Source organism: Vicia villosa, linkage group LG3 (genome assembly GCF_029867415.1).
Source record: "Vicia villosa cultivar HV-30 ecotype Madison, WI linkage group LG3, Vvil1.0, whole genome shotgun sequence".
In the NCBI taxonomy this organism is placed as follows: Eukaryota; Viridiplantae; Streptophyta; class Magnoliopsida; order Fabales; family Fabaceae; genus Vicia; species Vicia villosa.
Window position 1 is genome coordinate 86512362 of NC_081182.1, and position 12114 is coordinate 86524475.

Here is a 12114-nt window from a genome sequence, read left to right on the forward strand (position 1 = left end):
TCTTAAAATATTGTAATTTACCGATAAATCGAATAAGTCATCCAAGTCCAAACATAATCTGATTAAATAGACTCATCTCAATTAATTCAATTATTAGTTTAACCAATTAATATCAAACTATATTAATTTAATTCACTTATATTTCTATTCCATTTCCACTTTCTATCATTCTATTGCTCAAGACCATTTTTATTGAAAAGAATGTCGCGCTAGCTTTCTAGCGCTTCAAACGGAGACTCAAACGGAATTACGGATCAAAAGTTATGAATTTTTAAAGTTTCTACAAAAAAGCAAACACCGACACCATACACTGACAATTCTAAACATGTCAGAATTACGCGAAACAATTAAAATATGACTCGTAATAACTCGAAATAACTCCGACAATTTTATTGACAACTCTATTGACAACTCTATCGGGATTGAAACTAACTAGTTAACTAAATAATGGGATATCAATACTCCTAAAAATATCATACTAATAATATTTATTATTATTATTATTATAAACTTGAATGTGATTTTAATTCAAAAAAAATATAAGTGCCTTATCAAATTAATTTCTAAGATGATACAGTATATCATATTTAGAATTTGAATTTTAACAGGATGTTATCAAACTAGTAAACTTGAAATACAGTAGGCACTTGGATTTAAAACAAGAATACTATATATTTTGGTAACTTGAAACATGATGCTCCAAAATTAATGAATTAAAACGTGATGTGTCAGGTAACTTATAAATATCACTACAGTGCATTTCAATTGGATACCTATCAATTGTGATTCACCCAATTATTATGATGAAGTAATATATATTAGTATTACATTTAGCAGTCTACCACGTTGAAACATATATATCAGTAATATATTGCTTTTCTCATTGTTAAAGATTGATGAATTCTATTATTTGATTTTTTCTTTACCCCAATAGTTAGCAAATCGGTAGGACTAGCTTGACACAGTAGAAAAATTCAAGGATGTTTGTTTACTATCAGTATGTCTCAGTTTATAAATTCAAAAATAACTATGTTCATTAAAACTAACTCGTAAATGCCACTACAGTGTTTACCAAATTGTTATTCACAATTATGAATTCAAACAACAATCTAAACACAATTAATCATCACATATAAAAATTTATCATCAAAATCTAACAATCACAAATCATAGAAATTTAGGGTTTCACCCTAAACATGTCAAAACCTAGAAATTGAAGAACAAAATCCCTAAATTATGTTAATATACCCATTGACCCAATCATACTAACCCATAATAATAAGGATTCTCCCCCTTACCTCTTCAATGTCTCCTCCAAACCCTAGCTCCCCTTTTGTTCTTCCTCTTTCTCTTTTCCTTCTTTCCTTCTTTTCTCCTCTGCCTCTCTTTCTCTCTTGACAGAAAAATAAATAAATGGAATTGATACCTCACTCTCTAACCCTTACCTACTATACACTTTGGGCCTAATTATAACACCCCCTATTTACTCTTAACATCTCTAAATAAGCCCAATAAAATATATACTATTTAGTATTTCTATTTTAGTTACTAAATTAAATAACACCAATAATTAAATAGACACAATATACACACCAAGTTAATTAATATATATATATCAATTAACACATCAATTAATTAAATAAATAATTAACACACCAAATTAATTAAATAAATAATAAAATAAATACTGCTAATATCCTCTAATAACTCAATGTCTCATATTTCCGGTCAAATCTTAATTACTCGGAAAATTCCCAAAACGCTAAATATTAATTACATTAATATTTCTAATACTAAAAATATTAATTTTTTTTTTAAAATATCGATCCGCTATCCCGAACTAATACCGACTAAATCATCCCAAAACGCGAAAATTTTAATAAACATCACAAATGACTAAATTAAGAAAATAATTATTTTTTTCGGGCGTTACAATGTGTCTTTTATCTTCAGTCAAGAGTGTTTGAAGTCCTTTAACTTGTTGAAGAAGGCTATAACTTCTGCTCCTAAAGTGAAAGCTCCTGACTGGATGAAACCCTTTGAGTAAATGTGTGATGCAAGTGATTTTGCAATTGGAGTTGTGCTTATTAGAGGCACGACAAGGTATTTCACACCATCTATTACGCTAGTAGAACCTTGATTGAAGCTCAAATCAATTATACCACCACTGAAAAGAAGTTACTAGTTGTAGTGTTTGCCTTTGATAAATTTATATCTGAATTGGTGGGCACCATGGTTATTATATATACAGATCATCCAACAAAAAAGTACCTAATTTCTAAGAAAGATGCTAAGACGAGGCTGATCCGATGGGTACTATTGCTGCAAGAATTTGATCTTGAAATAAGAGATAAGAAAGGCGTAGAAAGTAGAAAACCTTGTAGTTGATCATCTGTCAAGGCTACCAGAGGAAGTGCAAGACAGAGATGCTAAAGAGATCATGTATGCCTGTTATGAAGCACCTAACGTTCATATCATAGCTACCTAACGTTCCGATTAGGCTTTGCGTTGTCTTTACTAAGGTTAAGTTCAAATCGAAAGATACCTAACTGTATTAACACTCTTTTGCTTTCTATATTCTGGAATTAGACTTGTCATTATTAGAACAAGTGGGGGATTATTGTAAATTATTAACAATAATTAATAATATGAGTGTGTTCCAAAATGACAAGGAAAATATGCTGGTGAATTTGAATTTTGGATTCGAATGTTTACAACACTTCATGAAGTGTTGTTGAATGAAAACATGCAACTCTTGGTAAATGTTGCAATAGGCTAAGCAGTGTAACTTTTGAAAAAAGGAATTGTTTCACCAAGGGTCGCTACCTTGTGAAATAGTATTCAAGTGGCCTATAAAAACCTCATTCCGGATTCAGAAATTAACAACAAAAATGTACATCATTTACGGTCATACTTTTACCAGTCTATGCAAAAGATTTGACATTATGCGAAAATTAGCAGGCGTAATATTTCGAGTTTTGATATGTACCAGACTATTTTATTAATCTATGTTACGTGTAAAGCGTGTAGGTAAGCTCATTTTATTTTTTAACACCATTTACGGTCATACTTTTACAAGTCAAATCCTGTTTAACCGATACTTTTATTTAAGATTTTGATCATTTTCAGTCTGTTTTATTAAAATTCGTACCACGTAGATCATTTTAACATATTCATTTTTATTTTTCAATCAAATGCACGTTTAACTATTATTTGTTCCGGGTACTTTTGTATGTGTTTATTTCGTTTCAATTATGATGCAGTCCTAGTCTTTTTGCTTACGTTGGCATCAGTTAAGAAAATTGATAATTGTCACTTTTAAATGGTAACTAAAAATATCATGATATTTTTACCTAATGTCTCGATGACTTTTGCATGTGGAAGAAAGATCAAATGGTTGGGGAACAACCTTATCTCTAACGTTGTTTCATCTAATGGTCATAAATCAAGACTCTTAATTATAAATACATGAGGTGGCTTAAATCAAATGCACACACCACAAAAAACTCTCTCTCTCTCTCTCTCTCTCTCTCTCTCTCTCTCTCTCTCTTGGCATACACCTATCTCATCCTTCTTTCACAATGTCTCTTCTTCCTCTCCTCAATTCTAACTCTTTTGAAAGCTCAGTATCCCTGGTATGATCTCTTTCTTCTTTGTTAGAGATGTACCTCCTACCAATCACTTGCTTTTATATCCCATGACATTACAAGAGAAATATAATTTTTATGATTAATAATGACCACTAATAACTACATGGTCACTGTAACGCTTATAGTTAAACCTGATGTTCTTAGAAAATGGGTTATATCATATTTAAATTTTATTAATAATTTTATTAATAACTAAAACGTTGTTTGATTTTTAAGTTAATAATGGATTTGTGATCTCAACTTTTAAATAAGGTTTATTTGGTAATCAATAAAAAAAACTAAATTTCATTTTTTAGTTTCCAATCAATACTATTCACTTGTATACTTAATAACAATACAAGTATAATAATTTGTTTTGATAATTTTTAATATTTCACTCTCTTCATGGAAACTTTAATTTTCAGCTACACTTTTATCTAATGAAAATCAAATTAAAAACTTTCATGTAGCATACATTGGGTTGTTATTTATGAAAGAATGTTTGTTTAGAAATTGTTGTAAATTATTAACAATAATTAATAATATGAGTGTGTTCCGAAATTACAAGGAAAATATGCTGGTGAATTTGAATTTTGAATTTAAAAGTTGACAACACTTCATGAAGTGCTGTAGAATGAAAACATGCAACTCTTGGAAAATGTTGTTGTAGGCCAAACATTGTAACTTTTGAAAAAATGAATTGTTTCACCAAGGGTCACTACCTTGTGAAACAATACTAAAGTGGCATATGAAAACCTCATTCCGGATTCAGAAATTAACAACAAAAATGTACATCATCTTCACCGAAAATTCCAGACACTCTTCGCTACATTCGAGTATTCATCCGTCTTGTGCATACTCGAGAAGGCTGAATTATCCTGGGTATTTCTGCGTAGAAACTCTAAGACATTTGAGAGTGCTTGAAATACTATAAGGAAAGTGATTCGTTCATGATTCTAGCCTCGATTCCATTTGGTTTAAATTAATTTTCTAACAACCTTATAGTAAGTTCAAATAATAGCAATCGAGGCTTCCGTATCAAAAAATTGTCATCATGAATTCAGTGGCTCTGTAAATGTGTGAATTAAATTTGCATGGACGACTGTGTGACATTGGCGGATTGTATGGGTGGAGATGCAAAGCCACAACAAAATGAGTTACTGTGGAATATGAGTTGAAGGAACTTGGATCATGGGAAGATAAAATATGAAGCTGCTAGCTAGTGGGGATAACGTGAAAGGAGTATTAAATGGAGGGAAAGACTCTGACACTAATGCATGAAACCTCATATGGATTCTTTCACTCTTTCAAATCAGATATCTTATATATCCTCCAGATATACTTCAGTCTCGCATAAGAAGTCCTGCGTTGTATTTCAGAAAAGTTGTTGCTACCATTTCTGAAAGACAAGGTTCTTTTCCTAATGTCTCTATTGTTCTTATGCTATCATAACAAAGTAGTTTCTGAACTACTAGTTAGAAAATACATCAGAAGAACAAATATAAGAAGTTGATATCTTCTCAGCTCATTACTTCAGATCAAGAGCACATCATTTGAAGATAAGATCAAGAAACTTTCTCAAGAAGAATTCAGTATAACAGTATGCTTAACAAATCTTCTATCATAAAGATGTTTGTACTATTCAGAAGTTGTCTTCCATGTTTTTCATGATAAAGCTGCAAGCTACAAGTATAGTACCCCAAAACCTGCCCTTTATATTTCAAGACAAATTGTTTCAAGAATTCTCATTGACTCAAGGGTACTCAAGGAATCAAGCGTACAAGCCCTCTAAGTCCATTCGTGCTCCATCATTCTTTTTTGCTTATTTATTAATTTATTTGGATTCACAGAAATTCAAATAATAAAGTGGGAAATAAAGTGTTACAGCATATGGGTTTGGATTTGGGTCATGTTTTTGGTCTAAAGAAGAACAGTGTGAAAATGACATTACAATTTTGTTATTCATACCCCCTTTATTTTGTTTTAATTATTTTTGATTTATTTATTTAAAATTAAAAAATAATGAAGGATAAAATACAAGATTTTCTCACATGGTTCAAGCCAACTTCTGTTTTAACCTAATACTCTCTCTCTCTCTCTCTCTCTCTCTATATATATATATATATATATATATATATATATATATATATATATATATATATATATATATATATATATATATGAATATTCTTCATGCAAAAAAAGGAGGAAATCCTAGTGCTGTAAGCCATCTCCATAAACTCCAAACTAGGGCGTGATCAAACATCTCTGCGACAAATTCCAATTGTGATTATTCCATCATCCTCTTTGAACTTTCACGTCATGCTTTATTCATATCATTCATACCTCCATTCATGTTCATAATGTTATTCAAGTTTATTTTGATATCGTTTATAAGTCTTTGCAGCATCTTCAGAAAATCACTATGGCTAGGGCATGTAGCTCTTACTTCTTTAAAATCACCAAGACTGAACTAGTCTGCTGATGGAATATGAGCTGAAGGAACTTGGATCATGGGAAGATAAAATATGAAGCTGCTAGCTAATGCGGATAACGTGAAGGACTCTGACACTAATACATGAAACCTCATATGGATTCTTTCACTCTTTCAAATCAGATATCTTATATATCCTCTAGATATACTTCAGTCTCGCATAAGAAGTCCTCCGTTGTATTTCAGAAAAGTTGTTGCTACTGTTTCTAAAAGACAAGGTTCTCTTCCTAATGTCTCTATTGTTCTTATGCCATCATAACCAAGTAGTTTATGAACTACTCGTTAGAAAATACATCAGAAGAACAAAGATAAGAAGTTGATCTCTTCCCAGCTCATTACTTCATATCATAAGCACATCATTTGAAGATAAGATCAAGAAACTTTCTCAAGAAGAATTCAGTATAACAGTATGCTTAACAAATCTTCTATCACAAAGATGTTTGTACTATTCAGAAGTTGTCTTCCACATTTTTCATGAAAAAGCTGCAAGCTACAAGCATAGGAAGTAACATGTTGTATAATAGCTTATGCAAATAAGTGATTTTGGAAAATGTATATATTAGGTATTTTTAATGTGTTTGCTAGTATTTCAGTGTGTTATTATCACAACAGTTCAAAAAAGCCGGGAGAGAAAGCTGAAGAATCAAAGAATTATTTGGTTCGCTTAAGTTGAAGGCAACTGGCTAAGCTCGCACGTCGAAGGCTTGTGGGCGCTCGCTCGCTCGGCGAAGAGAAGGAGCCGCTCGGTGAAGCAAGACAGTGGCAACTGGGTTGATTCATCCAAAGGTTCACCCAACGAGGCATAAACAAGAGGTGTAGGCGAATGGAGGAAAACTTGGCCAAGTCCATATAGTGTTTCTCCCGGCGGAGCATGGGGCTCGCCGGGCAAATGAAGATATTTTCCTGCATTTCTTTTGCACTGTTGGCATCTCGTGGCTGACTTTGTGGGCTTCGCCCGGTGAGGCCAAGGTTCTGCCTGGCAAATCTGGGCGTGCAGACCATGCTATTTAGACATTTTGTTAGATATTTTGTGGATCATTACATCTTTTACACATGTCCTGACCTAGAACACCATTGTAGAGCAAAAATACCCATTTTCTTCATTTCTACTCAAAATCACAGCTTTCAACCATCAATCTTTGAGACTTCAAGTTTAATGTTCATAAAACTTGATTGTTTACTTGTTGATCAAGTCACCGTGAAAATGAGTGGCTAAATCTCTCTTTGTGTCAAGATTAGAGGTATATAATATTTCTTTTGTTATGTATTTCTCTTAATACTTTGTATGTGAACAACTGATGATTAATATATGGTGAAAACCTTATATTTATGTTTATTTGTGATTTGAATCATTATTGTGAAGTATGTTTCAAGTTAAGACCAAGATTTTCATCTATCAATAAACAAAGTTTAGAGATAGCTTTGTGAGTTGATATTCACTAATATCAAGCTTTGAATGTTATCATTTTGATAGTTAGGTTGAGAGATCGTCTAAGGGTCAAAATGATAAAACTCACAATATGATTTAAAGATGAAACATATTGAGAGGGTATGTGATTATATTGATCATTTATGAGTTCACATGCTTTGTTAAGAAAATACGTACAAAGTAGATTATCAAATCCTAACCTTGACATGCTTTTACCAATCGTTTAAAACCAAAACTATATTTTTCTGATACTTGATACTTTTTAGGAGATTGAAACTTTCTATTACTAAAACCAGAACCAAAACCTTTTATGAATCTTATGCTTAAAACAAATATAAATGTAGAACAACGGTAATATCACACCAATCTCTGTGGAAAATGATAATACAAATACTTTACCCTATCAAAAGTGTTTCAACCTAAAGTCACCATTGGTTTTTGGAAAAGACCTCGTTATCATTCAACGTGATTTAAAAAGATAGGTCCATCCAACATGGCGAAATAATTATGCCATTCTTGTGCTCTAACATGCCTTGAGATATTATAACCTCTGGACCTCAATTCTCTGAAATTTTCTAAAATCAAAGATGAGAGGTTTAGAATCGTAGCTTTCATTTGAAACTGGAGCAGGAGGAGGTGAAGTAGGATCAACCATAGTGTTTTTGAAACTCGTCTGGATCTTTATCTGACACAGTTAAGTGTATCAAATTATAATCGAAGCTCTGATGCCAATTGAAGGTGCGAGAAACATAAGAAAATGGGGGGGGGGGGGGGGCGGGTTAAATTGGGTTGCACAAAATTTAATCTTTTCGCAACTCAAAACAAGTGATTTAAAAAGTGAATAAAAATAGACAAACACAATTATTTTTAACCTGGTTCACTGTTAACGAAGTTACTCCAGTCCACTCGCCAAGGTGATTTTACCTTCTCAATAAGGATTTAATTAACTATAACTAAACTGATTTCAGACAACCACATTGACGATAACCAATGTCTTCTTGAAACTCCTGACTAACACCTAGTCTCTCAAGGAAACAACCATAATAAGCTTATGACCATCCTTGCTGACAATCCCAACAAGTTCACCTGATCCTTATCGTGAACCCACTATGACCGCAACCAGAGTCTTTTCGAGGCTCCTGACTAACACCTAATACCCCAAGGAAACAATCAACCAATTTGATTACAAGTGTGTATTATAAGATGCTTCTAATAAGTAGATTACATAATGGTTGAGTACAGGAACACCAAAGTGTTGATAAGCAATATACGAACAAAAGCTCCTTACTAAAATACAAAACTATATAAAGATTTCTCTAGCAGAGTTTGTGTAGTGCTTTGGTGTAGTTTTATAGAACTGATTCGTTGATTTCAAATTCTTCCAATGACTTCCTTTATAAAGAAGGATAGATATATTGGATGATAGAACAAGAAATACAAAGCACAACTGTAAAGTAGAAAGTACAACTACAAAGTCCCAATTTTATATTTATATATATATATATATAAAATAAAAATGTTTTGCATGTGATTGGCTTTAGGTGAAACATAAACCCAAAGATTGAAAAGAGAAGTTGCATTGGATTACAAAGTGAAAGGAAAAGGTTGGAGATCTTGCTTACTTAAAGCTGCATTCACATAAACAATTTATGAAGCATGGAGATATAGGAATAAAGTTAGTTTTAGAGGCAAAGTAAATAATACTTACACAGGTAACAAGATTATTGATACTATTATGTATAGAGGATGAACTCATTCAAAAATTAGAAATCACATAGTTAATCTTTTGATGGTGTAATTGTCCTTTAGTTTAGTTAATCTTTTGATGGTGTAATTGTCCTTTAGTTTTTTGGCTGGATCCAAGTGATTGCCTTGTATTTTCTATTTTGTTTATTTTAATTAAATATTTGATTATTATAAAAATAAAATAAAATAAAATGTTTTGCATGTGTTTATTTATATATTTATTTTTATTGAATAAAAATTAATTAAATTTAATAATATAATGAGATAATCAATTTCTTAATTAAAAAACGTCCTTTGTATCATTTTTCATTTACGAATTGATGTAACAACTAATTTACTAAACATTCAAATTAATTTACCAGCTATTTAATCAACTATAAACTATTTTTTGGTATAAATCAAATATCTTTTGCGCGCGTAATTGCAGTGACTAATCTTTAAATCGGAAAATACTATAATAGACGGCACAATTATTCCTCAAAAAATTTATCACTACCACATGATCAATACTTAAATCAAACCCAATCTCTAATTAAATCGGAAGAAATTCCTACCATCTCAATCAATTACTTTTAAGTCCCAACTTCAAAGAATATTGTTTTAACTATATAACTCCTCTATTTTTTTCCTTATATATTTGTCTTTTTTTATTCTACTAATACTTTCCTAAAATATTTATTTTTTATATATATACTAGTACTTTAGACCCGTGCGAGGCACGGGTTAAATATTTTTTAAGTAAAAAATCTCATTTTAAAAACACTTATAATTTACAAATCTTACTTATAGCAATTGAAAAATGTATAAAATAGATCTTTTATTTAATATATAATAAAATAAATTGAATAAAAAAAAACAAATTTGTGTTTTTCATAAGAAAGTTGTGTTTTTCATACATCATAATTGTCTCATGTCTAAGATATAATACTTATAGCAATTTTTAGTATAAATACAATTTGCATAGGTATATAATTGTGTGTAATTTCAATGTACATATTTCTAATTTTAATTTAAAAATTTCATAAATATTAAGTTGTATTTTAGCTATAAACTAAAACCCGTTTTAATATGAATCTATTCAATAATAATAATAATATATGTTTTATGTTATAAAATTATATCATCTCATTCACTAAAACAAAAACAAAAATGATTATACTACATAAGCCTCTAAAATAATTTACTAACACAAATGAAAAATGACTCTTATGATATTTGAAGATAAAAATTTGAATATAATAAAATATATCAAGTTAATCTATTGATCTTTATTAAATATAGTAAGAGAATATAAATTGTCAAAATTTTACCGTATCAAATTTTAAAGTAATAAATTTGTGTATTAATCAAATATTTTAAAAAATTTTAGAATAAATATTAATATTTTATTTTAAAAAATACAAACTTTTATGATAAACTAATATTTTAATATAATTTGTTACACTCTAATAGTGTTTGTAATTATAGTTAATTACATGTATTTTCAAGAAAAAAAAATCACAAATAAATAAAGTTTATAGATACAAATTATTATATATTATTTTATACATTTTTAATAAGATAAAATTTAATTTTGATGCAAATTAAACTTTATGTTAAGCAAATTTCAAATTCTCAAAACAATATTAAATTTAATTAATTATTTAATTATTGTTCTAAATTTATACCTTTGTTATAGGTTTAAAAGAATAAATATGTAAGTCAAGTTTCTATGTAATGGTCAATAGAAAAAAATAAAAAAAATTTGAATATAGAGAAAAAAATAATGAAATAAACGAAGTAAAAAGATATCACATAAAAGATCTATTTCAATTTAATATAAAGTAAATAATTTTTTTACCGTTGTTATTACAAAAAATATAAAAAGTTATCGTTTAATTAGATCTATTGGAACATAATAAAAATAAATATAAATAACAATAAACATTAATAATAATTATAATAAAAAATAATAATAATTATTATTACTGATAATAATAATCAAAATTTTAATACTAAAATTAGTATAAAAATTGAAATGATAAAAATAATGAGAAGGAGATATATCTGTATGGTAACGACAATAAAGCTAAGGATGGATTAGAAATAATGAAATACATTAATGGAATACATGTATTAAAAAATAAAATAAAAATTTAGTTTTTATTTTTTTAATTGGAATACATGTATTAAAAAGTGCAATCTTCATCTTCAAGTCTCAAAGGTAAGTCAACATTCCTAATAATGTTAGGGAATCCACCATTAATCCAACTCAAAAAGCATCATCAGAAAATCAATATCTACTGACAATTTCCCAAGCAAACGCTCAACCAAAACCTTTTCAATTTCATCCAAGTGCAAAACCACCTGACCACTGCAGCATCGGCACCACAAACTCCGGTCAACATCGAAGACACCATTGCAAACTCTGGTCAACAAAGAAGACATAATTAATCTCTCAGGTTCCACTCGAACTGTAACCAAAATCTGAAAAACAAAAAGAAAACACACCGAAAAAGAGTGTTATAGAGGCAGCTAAAAATTACACAGCATAACCCTTCAGCAGATCTGAAACAGAGAGAAAAAGAGAAACAACCAACTCATGATTTTCAGAAAAAAACTGAGTATGCTTATATTTCTACAACACAAAAATAATTAAAAAACTTTAAAAGTTTATGAACTTCAGAAAAAACCAATTTATATCTGTATTATAGAAATGGCTTTGAAATGGGATTAGGGCTCTAGGGTTTATATAGGAATACGTTAGAATCTAAAAGTTTGTATTTTAATGTATGAGGAAAATCTAAAAGCCATCAAATATTGTTTGAATCAACGAA